Consider the following 17,746-nt stretch of genomic DNA (forward strand, 5'->3'; position numbering starts at 1 on the left):
TCAACCCCATTCCCCTGTTTTCTCCTGATAAACTTTAACACCCTGACTATTCAAGAACCTATCACTTTCCACTTTAAATATACCGAATGACTTGGCCTCCACAGGCATCTGTGACAATGAATTCCACAGATCACCATCCCCTGGCTAAAGAAATTTCTCCTCATCTCTTCTCTGAAGGGATATACTTCTGTTCTGAGGCTATGCCCTCTGGTCCTAGACTTCCCCACTACAGGAAACATCCTCTCCACGTCCACCCTATCTAAGCCTTTCAATATTTGGTAAGTCAGTGATAATAAACCGGATTTTGATCTTTCCTTTTAAAAGTTGAATAGTGGGGTTTGAAATTCACTGGTAATTGCTTTATTATTGTCACTTGTGCTAAGGTACAGGGAAAAGCAGTTGTTTGCCTGCTGTCCAGGCAGAGACCCCAATGCATCTGGAGTGCCGAACAAGGTAACCCTCGCACTCCACTTCATTGTGTGTTCCGGAGAATGAGGCGAGCTGCCAAACAGTGCTGGGATGGACCCATTTCTGTCTCAGTGAGTGGGGATGACAACACCGGGGGGGGGGGGGGTGAACATTGGAGGAGTCTGCTGAAGCTGAAATAACATACACACAGCTGGGTTGATCACCTACCTCACTGTTTAATGAATAATATTGGGAGAAACAAAAATCAAGAAAGGAATTAAGCAGGTGCTCAAGTTCCTCGTGACTCATAACGGCTTGAAACTGATTCTATTGTGGTGACACTTAAAACAAACTCTTCTTCCCAGAACATAGGAGAGTACAGCACAGGACGAGGCCCTTCAGCCTGTAATGTCTGTGTTACTCACACAGCCGAGCCAAAATGAAGATCTGCCAACCTGTGACCTCTGTCTCTCGATTTCCTGGCTGCTCACAGGCCTGTCTAAGTGCATCTTAAATGTCACCACTTCCTCTGGCAGCATGTTCCTGGCACCTGCCATCCTTGTGCAAAAAGAACTTCAAAGGTTCGTTTATTATCAAAGTACACATCTCTGAGATTCTTCTTCTCCCGATAGCCATGAAATCTGGAACAGAAAGAATGGCAACACAATCATCAACCCCCAAACCTCCCCTCGCCTGTCCAACAAAAATTGAACAGGAACATTGACAATTTTATCAATTATGCTATTGTTTGCACTGTTGTAACTATATGTTGTTACTATGTGGTGTTGTGCAGGTCTTGCAGCTTTAGTTTTTGGTCTTGTTTTGTCTGGTGGATTTGGAGCTAGACAGTAGCGCAATATTAATACGCGGCAGCCTCTCTGGACTCTGGATTGGGGATTGCCAAATGTTATGTGGATTTTCTGGTGTAGTCTGTTTTGTCATATGCTTTTGTAATATCATTCTGGGGGAACGTTGTCTCATTTTTTAACTGCATTGCATTTGTGGTTTCTAAATGACAGTAAACTGAATCTGAAATAGGCTCCCCTCTCCAGCAGCAAAGCAATCCCACCTGCGATTCAAAGGCCTCTATGTTTCAATTACCCTCATCGCATTAATTGGTGATTAGTGGAAGCTTTAGTTGGTGGAATGGAGTCGAATGTCAGCTTGCGACCTGTCCTGTGGGCCTTATGCCTCGAGGCTCGTGCTCACTGCCTCCTGGAGTCCTCTCAGAGTCAGCCAAGCGCTGGGTCGCACAAATGATCTCCAAACTGCAAAATACAGGCTCCATCAGTTCCAAAAGCATACTCAGGATGCAAAACAAATGTAAAAGACATAAAGGAAGTGAAATAAATACTTTCATGTTCTATCCAGAAGTTGTCGACTGTGCGAGCATTTTGCGCAGGTGCCATCTTGACCGGAAGTTACCCAACTTGCTGCGTAACTCTCCTAAACTTCTTCACCCTCTCATTTTAGAGCAGGGTTCCCAACCTGTTTTATGCCATGGAGCCTTACCACTTACCAAAGGGTCCATGGACCCCAGTTTGGGATCTACTGCCTTAAAGCCATGCCCCTTGTTATTTGATAGTTTTACCCTTGGTAAAAGACTCTAATCTTCTACTAGGACAAGTCAAAGTCAAGTCAAGGCAGATTTATAAATCAAAGTACATATATGTCACCATATCCTACCCTGAGATTCATTTTCTTGTGGGCATACTCAATAAATCAAAGAAAGACTGCACCAACTTGGGTGTTCAATCACTGTGCGAAAGATAATAAACTGTGAAAATACAAAAAGAAGGAAATAATCATAATAAATAAATAAGCAATAAATATCAAGAACAAGAGATGAAGAGTCTTTGAAAGTAAGTTCATTGGTTGTTGGAACATTTCAACGATGGGGCAAGTGAAGTTGAGTGAAGTTATCCCCTTTTGTTCAAGAACCTGTTGGTTGATGGGTAATAACGATAAAGAGAAGGGATTGAAAGATGAATGAATCAGGACTGGAAAGGAAGGGGCAAGGAGCCAGAATGAAAAGATAGGGGTGAGGTGAGGAGTACTAGCTGGTAGGTGATAGGTGAGTCCAGGTGAGGGTGAAGATGGGAGGTTATTCCGGCCTCTCTGCCCCCTTCCCTTTCAGATTCCTTCCTCTCGAGCTCTTTAACTTTCCTACCCACCTGACTTCACCTATCACCTTAGACTATAAGGCATAGGAGTAGAATTAGGCCATTCAGCCCATCAAGTCTGCTTCTCCATTGCATCATGGTTGTTGCTTGATCCCACTCAACCCCATACACCTGCCTTCTCATCATATCCTTTGATGCCCTGACCGATCAGGAAACTAGCAGCCTCTGCCTTAGGTATACCCATGGACCCACCTTCTCCCCTCCTCACCATTTTAATCTGGCGTTTTGCTCCTTCCTTTCCCATCCTAAACAAGGGTCTCAGCCTGAAAAGTCGTCTTTTTATTCTGCTCCATAAATCCTGCCTGACTTGCTGAGTTCCTCTAGCATTCTGTGTGAAATACTCAAATCCTTTTTGGCAGATGTGCTGTTATCACTCTACTGGGGCCTGTGTTTTACTGTTGAGTGGCTGGAAGGAAGAAGCACTACCATCGGCTTTCATATCTACAAGCTAGCATGAGTAGACATTAGCCTGAGATCCCACACCTGGCAGTCCTCCAGAATCTCAGCTGATTAATATGGATTAGTCAATAGGGAAAAACACTGATTATGACATTCCTCTCTTTCTACCAATGATGACAACTCCTTCTCTGATAAAAGTAAAATTAGAGTTGATGTACTGACGGAAAAGTTATCAATAAAAAATACCCATCTTACGAAATTGGAAGACAATAAGTAATAGGAGCAGAATTAGGCCATTTGGCCCATTATGTATGCTCCTCCATTCCAACATGGCTGATTTATTATCCCTCTCAACTCCATTCTCCTGCCTTTTCCCCATAACCTTTGACACTCCTACTAATCAAGAGTCTATTGTCCTCTACAGCTGTCCTTAGCAATGAATTCCACAGATTCACAACACTCTGTCTGAAGAAATTCCTCCTCACCTCAGTCCTCTCGCTCTGGCAGGGTGTGGTACCAAGCTGCTTCAAGCAGGCATCAAGCATAGCGGCAGCCAAGAAGAGCACGGTAACTTGTCTAAATGACTATCGCCCAGTGGCACGTACGTCCACGTTGATTAAGTGTTTTGAGAGGCTGGTGTCGAAGCATATCAGCTCCTTTTGACTGAAATGTCGACTGTTTATTCCTTTCCATAGATGCTGCCTGAACTGCTGAATTCTGCCAGCATTTTGAGACTGTTACTCTGAGAGAGAAAGGCAGGTTTTATGCTAATGATGTATACATTATTGATACTGAATTATTTTTTCATCAGCAATTAAGAGCTATTTAGGCTATTCAAGCTGTAGACTTCCCACTGTGAGCCATTCCATCTCTCTCTACCCATTGGGCATTACTACATCTTTGACCAAAGGCGTCCTGAGTCTCACATTTTGTCAAATAACACTGCTGTGAACATCTTGAAGTGTCTGACTCTGTAAAAAGCTGGTACATATATGCAAAAACAAAAGAATAATGGAATTCAAAAATTAAAGCAGCAAGTAAGTGGAGGCACTCAGTGAGAAAGGCACCATCTGTTTAGAGCGAGGCCGAATTACCGTTTCAGGGCAATGATTGCCATCAAAGTTCAATGTAAATTTATTATCAAAATATGAATACCATTATACAACTTTGAGATTCATTTTTCTTCAAGCACCCATAGCAAAATAAAGAAATACAGTAGAATCTATGATAAACCACAGAAAACAAAGAAGGACCAACATTGAATTTGCAGAAGTGGACAAGTCGTACAAATAATAAAGAAAAGTACACAAACACTGAGAAGCTGGGCTGCAGAGTCTCTGACTGTGAGTCCACAGGCTGCAGAGTCTCTGACTGTGAGTCCACAGGCTGCAGAGTCTCTGAACGTGAGTCCACAGGCTGCAGAGTCTCTGAACGTGAGTCCACAGGCTGCAGAGTCTCTGAACGTGAGTCCACAGGCTGCAGAGTCTCTGAACGTGAGTCCACAGGCTGCAGAGCCAGTTCCGAGCTGAGGGAAGTGAAACTGTCCACGTGAGTCTGGAGCCCAGTGATTCTAGAACAAGAGATGTTCCTGATAGTGACGGTGTTGAACCTAAGCTCCCATTTTAATTCCAGTTCCCATTCCAATACTTCCATCCATCGTCTCTGCCAGTGTCGGGATAAAGCCACACTTAGGCTGAAGGAACAACACCTCATATTGCGTTTGGGTAGCCTCCAACCTGATGGAATGAACACCGATTTCTCAAACTTCCAGTAATGCCCCCCTACTTCACCATTTCCCATCCCCTTGTCCCTCTCTTGCCCACCCATTACCTCTGTCTGGTGCTTCCCCCTCCTTTTTTCCCCTGGCCTTCTGTCTCTTTCACCAATCAACTTCCCAGCTCTTTGCTTCATCCCTCATCCTCCAAGTTTCGCCCATCACCTGGCGTTTCACTGTCCCCTCTCTCCACCTTTCAAATCTACTCCTCAGCTTTCTTTCTCCAGTCTTGCCGAAGGGCCTTGACCCAAAACAGCGACTGTATTTTTTTTTTTCCGTAGATGCTGACTGACCTGCTGAGTTCCCTCCATCATTTTGCATGTGTTGCTTGGGTTTCCAGCATCTGCAGGTTTTCTCCCGTTTTGTGGCTGATTAGATATTTGCATGAACGAGCAGATGAGCAGGTGTGCCTAATAAAGTGGCCACTGAGTGTATGTTGCAACCACAAGGAGGAACAACAAGGGAGAGCAACCTCTAGAAGGTAGTGTAAGCGTAATCAAGAAGTGTGCGTGGAAACATGACGCACTGCTAGTTGGGAGAGGCAGTGAGATCACTGTTATGACTAGAGGTTAAAGGCATGCTGCACTGATTTTAATCTCTGTTTGGAAGTATAAATACATTAAGCTTCTATCTTCCTTTATAATCTTGTTTATTTTGTGTTTATTTCACCTGTTACGTGTCCCTTGGAACATTTGGGAGCTCGTCACACTGCCAATTAATTTTGAAGTGTAATTATCGAAGTGCAAAGTAAATTTACTATCAAAGTACAGGTCTGTCACAATTTTCTTGTGGGCATACTCGGTAAATCTATAATAGAATAATAAGCATAACAGAATCAATGAAAGATCTCACCAACCGAGCATTCAACCATTGTGCAAAAGACAACTGCAAATGCGAAAAGAAAGAAATAATAGTAATAATAATAATAATTATTATAATTATAATAATTAAGCAATAGGTATCAAGAATATTAGATGAAGAATCCTTGACAATGAGTCCATTGGTTGTGGGAACATGTCAATGATGAGGTAAATGAGGTTGAGTGAAGTTCTCTCCTTTGGTTCAGGAGCCTGATGGTTGAAGACAGTAACTGTTCCTGAACCTGGTGGTGTGAGTCCCGAGGCTCCTGTACCTTCTTCCTGATGGCAGCAGTGAGAAGAAAGTGTGACCTGGTGGTGGGTGTCCCTGATGATGGATGCTGCTTTCCTGTGACTACACTCTGCGTGGGGAGGTCTTCATTCGTAATGTTCATTTAAAGCAACTTAATTATGATCTGAAGGGAATTACAGCAGCTGTTCTGAATCACTCCACAGAGAGCAATGCACTGAATTGCTATTGTACCAGTATGCACATTTTTCATGGTCTTATTTCAGCAAAGCTTATCAGTTGCATATATTTAGAACTTTGGAATGTAATGCGGATGCCATGGTCTCGCAGTGGTTAGCATAATGCAATTACAACTCGAGGCATCTCAGAGTTCGAAATTCAATTCTGGTGCCAACTGTAAGGAGTTTGTACATTCTCCCCGTAAATTGCATGGGTTTCCTTGGGGTGCGCTGGTTTCCTCCCACAGTCCAAAGCCACACTGGTTAGTATGTTAGTTGCTCTTCGTAAGTTGTCCTGTGATTAGGCTAGTGTTCAGCAGGTGGGTTGCTGGGAGGCGCAGCTCATTGAGCCTGAAGGGCCTGTTCTGCACTGTATTTCTGAATGAATGAATGAATGAATGAATAAGTGAGTAAATGAATGAATGAATGAATGAATGAATGAATGAAGCAAGCATGTGAACAAGGAGGTGGAATATTTTCCATACTAGTGCATCTAATATATTTCCACTTTTTCCTCAGTGGAATGGACTATTCAATTGACCTTTTAACTTTATTTGCATATGTACAATGATATGGGATTAAAATATCAGCTATGATAAAATGGCGGAGCAGACTCAATGGGCTGACTTGCCTAATCACACTGCACTTTCATATGGCCTAGTATATTTAAAGTGGAGTTTGATAGGTTCTTGATTAGTAAATATGTTAAAAGTTATGGAGAGAAAACAGGAAAACAGGGTTGAGAGGATGATAAATCAGCCATGATGGAATGGTGGAGCAGACTCAATGGGCCGAATGGCCTAATTCTGTTCCTATGTCTTATGGTCCTACATTGAAGCGTCAAAACATACTGTAAATTTCGACATCTGTGTCAATGCCCCATGTAGTCTGGGGGCAGCCCGCAAGTGTCGCCATGCTCACAGCAGCAACTGAAATTCCAGTGAACACAGGCCCAAAGTTGCCAAATGCTCCTCATATGTTAACCTCTTCATTCCCAGAATCATCCCTGTGAACCTTCTCTGCACTCTCCAATGACAACACATCCTTTCTGAGATACGAGGCCAAAAACAGTTGACAATACTCCAAGTGTGGCCTGACTAGTGTCTGATAAAGGCTCAATATTGTCTCCTTGCTTTTATATTCTATTCCCCTTGAAATAAATGCCAACATTGCATTTGTCTTCTTTACCACAGACTCAACCTGTAAATTAACCTTCTGGGAATCTTGGAGAATGGGCAAGGAAATGGCAGATGGAAGTGAAGTGAAGTATATGGCCATGCACATTGGTAGAAGGAATAAAGATATAGACTATTTTCGAAGCAGGGTGTAAATCAGAGGTGCAAATGCACTTGAATGTCCTCATGTGGCATTCCTTAAATGCTAACATGTGAGATGAGTCTGTGGTGAGGAAACCAAATGCAATGTTAGCATTTATTTTTGGAGGACTAGAAATTGAGAGCATACAAGACAGGATAGCACATTAGCTGCAACAAGATCAACCAAAAAAGCACTTCAGCGAGTGATAAGGACTGCACAGGACATCATTGGAACACAACTACCAGATATGAAAACCATCTTGCGACTCGCAATGTCTATGGTGGGCGCACAAGATGGTGACGGACTCATCCAACCCCAGTAATCACCCGTTGAATCTGCTACCATCCTGCAGGAGAAAGAGAAGCACCTTTGCACAGACAGCTGGGCTGGAAAACAGCTTCTTTCCCCCCACTGCTGTCGTGCAACTGAACAATGCCCCATTTTAGAGCTGTTTGTCTTTAACTCAGTTGTAACTTACATGTCACTCCAAATAACTCAGAGATTATTTTAAATATAGTCATTGTGATTTTAGTAATTTAGTATTTTCCAAGATGGTGGCGCAATGCAGCTTGCAGTGGCCACTCCGGAGCTGATTATCTGTTATTTGTGAAGCGGGGTGCCGCGCGCAATCATAATCGATTGAAAATGGACGTGGGAGCATGGAGGAACATTGGGAAATCTCCAGGAAGACCTTCTTCGTTGCTGCTGCCGCTGTGAGGTCCGGGACTCTGCTGGGAAGAACAGGCCCCCAGTCATTGGGGTCGTGTTGCCGATGGCCGTTGGCAGGGGCATCTTAATACGCTCGGCAGAGGATGGTGCTCGGAGAAGCTGTGCTGGAGGGGATGGTTGTCAGCTTGGAGGTTTGGCGGACTCGGAGTTCACTGCGGTCAGGTCGCTTTCTGCGAGGCTGAGTCGGGTGGCGTCGTGGAAGGCCGTAGCAGGGGTACTCCCTTCTGACGCTGGCGTGGGATGGCGAGTCTGTCGGGACCCTGAGGACTTGTGGAAACTGTGTGGTGATTTCTTTTGAACTTACAGTCCTTTAACATCTTTGGACTATTTTTACTGTGCCCATGGTCTGTTTTTTATCAATTATATTATTGTTTGCACTGTTGTAACTATATGTTGTAACTATGTGGTGTTGTGCAGGTCTTGTAGCTTTAGTTTTTGGTCTTGTTTTGTCTGGTGGATTTGGAGCTCCTTTCCAGGGAACGCGCTAAGACAGTAGCACGATATTAATACGCAGCAGCCTCTCCGGACTCTGGATTGGGGACTGCCAAACGTTATGTGGATTTTCTGGTGTAGTCTGTTTTGTCATATGCTTTTGTGATATCATTCTGGGGGAACGTTGTCTCATTTTTTAACTGCATTGCATTTGTGGTTTCTAAATGACAATAAACAGAATCTGAATAGCCAGTATGTTATTCTGCACTGAATGGAGTAGCTCTCCAATCTCATTGTCCTCAGCTATGACAATATAGCTCGAACTAATAAAAGCAAGGATGCAATGCTGAGGCTTTATAAGGCATTGGTCAGACCACACTTCAAAATTCAAAAATTCAAACTAGGTATCAAAGTACATATATGTCATCATATACAAACCTGAGATTCATTTTCTTGTGGCTATACTCAATAAATCCATAAAATAATAATAACCTTAACTGTTGTGTTTTTAATATTTGCATCATCTTGAATATATATTGTTTGATTAAGCATTCTTGTTCAATTAAATAATTAATTCCAGGTTATATGTAAAATTATATTAATTGCATATGTCATCACACTACCACATAATACATGTGTTCCTCACTTACAGTAAACTCCCACATCTTCTTTTGAAATAATGTAATGTTTTTGAAGTTACAAAACATAACACCGGTGACAAGGTAATTTTAAAACGAACCTGAGACTGGTACCATCCTGTTAGAGCAGAGATGTTTGAACGTTAAAAAAACGTTGCGAGCTACGACAACTAATAAGAAACAAATAGCACATGCACAGATGGGTCACTTTTTTTAAAAAAAGCAGCGTTCTTCCGAAGGGAAGGCACAATTGAGTTTTTTTTTTTAAATAAACGCCATAAATGGAAGATTTCAGGGTTCATAAAGATTGAGTACAGGGTGATAATAATCATTCAAAAAAATCAGAAATGACTGGCTAAATTGGAAAGATCGATGAGTTTGATTATACAAAGGATAACTGGCTCATGTATACCGAGCTATTAGAACAGTATTTTAAGCAAATGAAATAGCCAATGAGAAGCGAGTGCCAATTTTGCTAAGTTCATTGGATTTAAAGGCATACAGATTGCTTCGAAGTTAAACTGCTCCAACAAAACCATCAGAAATGAGCTACGCTGCTACAGAAAAAGTAATGCAGGAACATTTAAAGCCAGAGCTATTGTTGATTGCAGAACTCTTTACATTTCATAAGTGGAATCAAAAAGAAGGGGAGTCCATTTCAATGTACATTGCTGAACTGAAGAGATTGTCCCAGCATCGTCAATTTGGTAATGGGTTTAATGATATGCCAAGAGATTGTTTAGTTTGTGGAATCTTACAAGGAAGCATTCAAAAATGGCTCCTAACTGAAGCACAACTAATGTTTAAAAGAGCAGTGGAAATCGCTGTTTCAATGGAAACAGCAGACAGAGACACAATTGAGGTGTAGTTAGGAATGAAAGTGAATGTGTACAAAATTGCAATGTCTAAACCAAAACCAGCCTGGCTGAACAAATTGTGTTAACACTGTGGCAGGGGCTCACATTCACCAGACAAATGCAGGTTTAAAGGCAAAACTTGTAGAACACATACCAAGAGCATGTCAGGCAAACAAAAATAAATGGACTGCACAGGGAAGAGAAAATGATAAAAAGTCAAGTTTCAAAAAGAGCACTAAACTGCATGTTGTTGATGAAAAATCTGATAAGTGATTGACACAGGATTCTGTAATCTTGAGATCGTTCTTGACAAATTTTTCTAGAGAAGTGGTTGCCTTCTTTTGACCAGTGTCTTTACACGACAGGAGACCCCAGCCATTGACAATCCCTTCAGAGATTGTCTGCCTGGCATCAGTGGTTGCATAACTAGGACTTGTGCTATGCACCAGCTGCTCCCATGGCTTCACATGACCCTGATCGGGGGCTAAGCAGGTGCCGCACCTTGCCCAAGGGTGACTGCAGGTTAGCAGAGGGAAGGAGCCCCTTACACCTCCTTTAGGAGAGATGTATTTCCACCCGTCACATAAAAATAATAATGAATAAATAAGTAATGAATAATATTAAAAACAGGAGCTGCAGTGTCCTTGAAAGTGAGTCCACTGGTACTTGAATTAGCTCAGTGGTGGGATGAGGGAAGTTATTAACTACTTCAGCTCAGGAGCCAGAATGTTGAGGAGTAATAACTGGCAAGATCAAGCATACTGATATTTTGATCACCAAATTCAAAATGCTGGAACAATTCAGGAGGTCTGGCCCTAGGGTGATTAATCTGTAGAATTCATGCCACATTTACCACTCTCTGTGTAAAAAAAAAACCCTACTTCTGACATTCCTCCCCATAAAGTGGAGGAAATGTACATACATCAGTAAAATAAAATGAGAAAAATGCTGCAGATGCTGGAAACCTGAGATAAAAACCGATGACACGAGAAGCACACAGCAGGTCAGGCAGCATAGGCAGAGAGAATGAAATAATTAATGTCTCGGCTGTAAAGATCTTCATCAGGATTGGATTGGGTGTAAAATCTGCAATGTCATCTTTGGATTAATGAAATTTTAATTCTGTTTTTCACTCCCCAGATTTCTGACTACTGAGCATTTCCACTTAAGGCAGGATCTCAGTGCAATGTTCCAATGTTCCATCCAAAGGTTGTGATGGCATAATCACAAAAATAATTTTGTTTTAACATTCTATTTGATTCATTTTTTTTTTGGTTGAACTCCATCAATGACTCAATCTCAGTATGAAGAAGCATTCTAGCTGAGAAAAGGTGCCAGATGCGGAGGAGGTGATGGCTAAGGTTGTTTTCCTATTTGCATAAGTAGTTACATAAACTACTCATGGGCTGCGCCAACTAATTTTCACAACCAGTTGGGGAACAGATGTCATGTTTGAAGACAAAATCCATAACCCTTTCTAATTCCAGCCATTGCCATTGGGAAAAAAAAGTAGTGAAGGTGGAAATTGTCATTTAAATGTACTTTTAGAGGGAGGGGGCTCCCAATCTGGGGTCCACCAACCCCTCAGTTAATGGTAGGGGTCCTTGGCATAAAAAAGGTTGGGGATCCCTGGTTTACAGGGTACCATTTCTGTTTCGGACAAGGCTCTGAAAGAGGGAGTTGCCCAGCTCGCCAAGTAGATGATCTCCTATCAATGTCATAATTTGAACATGGGACATGGGCCAGGGAATCAGAATCAGGTTTATTATCATTGATATACACTCAGTGTTCACTTCATTAGTTACCACTTTTCCCTAATAAAGTGGCCACTGAGTGATCTTCTGCTGCTGTGGCCCATCCTCTTCAAGTTTTGAAGCTCTGTGCATTCAGAGATGCTCTTCTGAATACCACTGTTGGAACACGTGGTTGTTTGAGTTACTGTCACCTTCCCATCAACTTGAACCACTCTGGCCGTCCTAATTACCAAGGCTCTTTTGCCCAAAGAACTGCCGCTAACTGGATGTTTTTTGTATCGTCCTCTGAAAACTCTAGAGACTGTTGAGCATGAAAATCCCAGGAGATGAGCAGTTTCTGAGATACTTGAACCCCTCTGTCTGGCGCCAACAATCATTCCACGGTCAATGTCACTCAGATCACATTTCCTCCCCATTCTGATGTTTGGCCTGAACCTCCTGACCACATCTGCACATTTTTATGCAGTGAGTTGCTGCCCCAGGATGTCTGATTAGGTATTTCCATGAACAAGCAGGTGTTCATGGGTGTTGCTAACAAAGTATACCTAAATAAGGTTAGTGCAATCATTTTCCAGCGCCAGCAATCATTGCTCTTGTTGCTGCCTTACAGTAGTGACTGTTCATGGACATGGTGGTCTGGGTCTTAAGGCCTCTGTTCCTCCTGCAGAGAGAAGAGAGCTTGGACTAGATGGGGGTGAGGGGGTGTGGTGAACTATGTGCCTGTCGGGACACGCCCCTGCTGACTGCTCCTGTGGCTCCTCCCACAGGCCCCTGTATAAAGGAGACCTGCGGCCTGAAGATCGGCCTCAGTCTCCAGGACCTTGTATGATAGACACTCACTCCTGGTTCCTTCTTCCAGTCAATAACAGCCGATATCTCGCCTACGTCTCAGTGTGAGTTATTGATGGTGCATCAGGGGGTGGGGGTTGGATCTTTAAAGATGTGTGGCAGTGCTTCATGTAACCGTGCTCAATGATGGGAAGGGCTTTGCCTAGGATGGACTGGGCTGTTTCCACCACTTTCTGTAGCCCTTTCCGTTCCTGGGCATTGGTGTTTCCAGGCCATAATGTAACCTGTTGGGATATTCCTAACTGATATTCTGCACTGCGCATTCCAGAAAAAGTTCACAGTTCAAAGTAAATTTATTGTCGAAGTACATTTATGTTGCCATATACAAATCTGAGACGCACTTTCTTGTGAACAATCACAGAAGAAGCACAATGGAATTAATGAAAAACTACACATAAACAAAGACAAACAACCAAAGTGCAAGTGCAAAAAGAGAATCAAAACAAAAAATAATAAATAAAACCGAGAACATGAGCTGTAGAGTCCTTGAAAGTGAGTCGATAGGTTGTGAAATCAGTTGAGGTGAGTGAAGTTATCTCCTTTGTGTCAGGAGCCTGACGGTTGAAGAGTAATAACGGTTCCTCAACCAGGTGGTGTGGGATTGAAGGCTCCTGTCCCTCCAGCAAGAAAAGAGCATGGCAGATGTGCTCAAAGGGGGGCAGGGCCTTGCCTGTGATGAATAGGGCCATATCACTACTTTTTGTATCAATGTAACATTACAAGGAACAAAGGACCGAAGAGCTTAAAAAGCTCATGGGTTACATCAAGTCTGAAGAAAATTCCTCCATTTAACAATCCCATTGATTTTATTATGCATCAGAAACAGAACGGACTCGCTGACTTGTGACCATGACGTCAGTGCTCAAAGATAGCTTACAATGGATTACTGATTACTTAGCAATTGGATATGTAAACAGTCATATGCACCTTGAAATTTATTTAGGGATGGTGGAGAAGCCTGTGACGTTCTCAACGGACCAGTTGCAAACAATATTTTCATCAGGAGATTTACCGTGGAGTTAAAATGCCCCTCCCTTCCAGTGTGACCTCTACTTGAGGTAATTTTTCCTTGGCTTTTGATGTAACAGCCATCCATTTGAAGGACTCACCTCTCATCTTATCACAAGTTTATAATCAATTTTGTATAAGATGTGTATATTTTACAGGACAAAAGAATGTGACTTTCAATTCATTGTCTGACTCAGATTGTTCCACATCTATGATTTTATGGATAAGGCTTTAGCTTAGACTTTGTTTACTTGCTGGAAAGGTAAATTTGAACTGCAAGAGCTATTATAGGAACAGAGTGAAGGAATCCAACTCCATGTGCTCATTTGACTAAAGACATACTGTACAGTTAATGGACACCAATAGATAATGGCTGCTTCTATTTATTTAACAATACGGTGTGGAGAAGGCCCCACTGGCCCTTTGAGCCACACTACCCCAGCAACCCCTAACAACTACGATTTAACCCTAACCTAATCACGGGACAATTCACTATGAGCAATTAACCTACCCCAGTACATTGTCTGGACTGTGGGAGGAAACCTGAGCACCCGGGGAAAACCCTTGCATTCCATAGGGAGGACGTGCAGACTCCTTACAAATGGTGGCAGAACTGAACTCCGAACTCTGACGCCCCGAGCTGTAGTATTGTTGCGCTACTCGCTACGCTACTGGGCGTCTTCTTAGACAGCTGTAGGAAATCACTATGGCCAATATTTATTGATCAATTCATCGGGTCTTTCAAGCCACCGTAAGACTGGTTCACTAACGAGGCTGACAGCAGAGGAGCTGCACGGTCAAGGAACTTTTTGCGATGTCAGCTTTTACAGCCACCCGGAGAGAAGGTGCTGGTAGTACTGTGCGAGAGTGTTCTGGAGTCTGTGCCAGGTTAAGAGCCTAGTCCCTGCAGGCTGACTCTCCTGTCAATACTACCCTCCAGTATTTACTCCCCGGAAGACAAATTGGATTATCATTGCCTGCGGCTGACCCAGCACGAGGTGAGGAACTGCTGTGTGCTTATTTTTACGGAAACATGGCTCTAGGATAACATCAATCTTCAGGCCTTGCCAGTCAGGGACTTATGCTAATGTTATTTGGTGACTGTTTTGTGCTTTATTGAAATTACATGTGCTATATGTGCTGTGTGAGGCGATATGTACTGAATTTTGCATTTGTACCCAGAGGGGCAATTTTTCATTTATCATGTGTGTGGTTGAATGACAATAAACTTGAACTTGATTCACAGTCATTTTTGATAATGTTTTCTTTTTTCCCCATAAAAGTCCTAATAAGAACATCAGAACATACGAAATAGGAGCAGGAGTAGGCCATCCGGCCCATCAAGCCTGCCCCGCCATTCAATAAGATCATGGCTGATCTGTCCATAAAATCTGTCCTCAGCTCTAAAGTTCTCATCCTTATTTTCAATGTACTCTATCCTATCTCTAGCCCCATGTGAATTTCCCAGTTCCAACGTAGTCACTATTTCCATCACTCTGCCACCTGCCTCTCTGAATCTCTTTACCTCTGTTTCCCCTCTCTTTATCACCTTTAAAATGCCTCAGTAAGATTACCCCTTCTACCAGTTATAGGAATCAGTGTCAAACTTCTGTTTGCAAATGGTTAACTTTTTTATTTTATTGAGGTACAGCACAGAACAGGCCTTTCCGGCTCTTTTAGCCTCACTGCCCAGCAATTCCCTGATGTAATCCTAGCCTAATTACGGACAATTTACAATGACCAATTAGCCTACCAACTGGTATGCCTTTGGACTGTGGGAGGAAACCGGAGCACCCAGAGGAAATTGACAGGGTCACACGGGAGGACATATGAAGTCCTTAATTGAAGCTATTCCAAAAGAAGTTAACAACATCTTGAAGAAAATTTTGAGGAACTTGGCAGAATGCCTCCGTACAAAGTACATTTTGGGAAAATGCTACAGGCACATTGTACCTTCTAGATGAATTAGACCCTGACAAGGTTTGCATTACATTACTGGGAAGTTTTCGTTCCTTCATCTCCAGTTATTCACTCAGCTACAAGCCTTTCAATATCGGGATTCAGGACTGAAATGTATTTGTCACATGTACGTCAATGCACACAGCGAAAAGCATCGTTTGCATTAACAACCGACGCACCCAAGGGTGTTCTGGGGGCAGCCCGCAAGTGTCACCACACATTCGACACCAACATAGCTTGTCATCAAACAGAACACATCAAGCAACTATACAATCACAGCAAAACAATCCCCTTTCCTCCTTACAACCAACCAACCCACCCTCACATGGACCGTCCTCCAACCCCAGCACAGGCCTGTGGGCCTCTGGGCTCCAGTCTCCAGGTTTTGGACTGTGGGCTAGCCGATGACGTTCTGTTGAAGTGAATCAGTTAGCTGCAGTATTGAGTTGACTTTATTTCTTAACGTTCTTCACATACGTGAGGAATAAAATTCTTTCCATTATGTCTCCGTCTGAATGTGCAATATGCAAATTACAGTAGTTTGTAATAAACAGTATGTACAGTAAGATATACAACAGTCAATATAGCTTAGAAATACAATTGTGTCAGTGAGAATTAATCAGTCTGATGGCCTGGTGGAAGAAGCTGTCCCGGAGCCTGTTGGTTCTGGCTTTTATGCTGCGGTACCGTTTCCCGGATGGTAGCAGCTGAAACAGTTTGTGGTTGGGGTGACTCGGGTCCCCAATGATCCTTTGGGTCCTTTTTACGCACCTGTCTTTGTAAATGTCCTGAATAGTGGGAAGTTCACATTCTCAGATGCGCCGGGCTGTCCGCACCACTCTCTGCAGAGTCCTGCGACTGAGGGAGGTACAGTTCCCATTCCAGGCAGTGATGCAGCCAGTCAGGATGCTCTCGATGGCTTCCCTGAATCTTCCAGCTGCTCCCTGCGAACGGTTCACAAGTGAAGCTGCTCCTAGGGGTCAGGGTTTCTACCTTGCAATAATGACACTTGAAGAGGACACAGCCGGAGAGAGGTAACATCTGCGACGATGTGACATCAGACAAACAGGTCAGTGGTCCTGCGCTTGCTTAAAGGCGTTTTCAGATGAGAATGCGGATGGGTTTTCCACCTGGTTCTGCAAGTCTGAATTTATGCATAGCTACAGCCCATTGTCAGTACATGATTCTCATTTCAATTGCTGTGCTGTTGAGTGTGAGCGCGTAAGCGGGCTGTGAAAGACTGATTGAAAAAGATGGAAAGCCCTGGCATAAAGAAAGTACTTGAGCAAGCGTTTTCTCTCAGGGAGCCTCTGCAAGTCTGGATGCTGCCATATCAACAGAGACGGTTCAAACCCATTTTGAGGCATTAATATGCATACTTCATACTCAATGCAGTCTCTGACTCATTCATAGAGGGGGATACAGTGTGACGACTTCTGTTTATTCAGGGTATGCAACCTTGGCCCTCCAAGGTCAAGTAGCTTACTGTGGCTGAATTCATAAGCAAGGCCCGGTTTGTTAAAAAGTTGTCTCCTGCTGAACGTGACACACACACACACAGTCGGTGCAATGCTGTAACCCTGAGTTACAGACAATAATCTCACACTACACCCCCACCCCCACTTCTGAGGATAGTCCAGACACAAAGCAGCACACACACACACACACACACACACACACACACACACACACACACACACACACACACACACACACTCACACTCACACACACACACACACACTCACACACACACACACTCACACACACACTCACACTCACTCACACACACACACTCACACTCACACTCACACTCACACACACACACTCACACACACACACACTCACACACACACTCACACTCACTCACACACACACTCACACTCACTCACACACACACACACACACTCACACTCACACACACACACTCACACTCACACACACACTCACACTCACACACACACACACACTCACACTCACACACACACACACACACACACTCACACTCACTCACACACACACACACACTCTCACACACACACACACACACACACTCTCACACACACACACACACACACACACACACACACACACACACTCTCACACACACACACAC

Source organism: Hypanus sabinus, chromosome 2, assembly GCF_030144855.1.
Source record: "Hypanus sabinus isolate sHypSab1 chromosome 2, sHypSab1.hap1, whole genome shotgun sequence".
Lineage (NCBI taxonomy): Eukaryota > Metazoa > Chordata > Chondrichthyes > Myliobatiformes > Dasyatidae > Hypanus > Hypanus sabinus.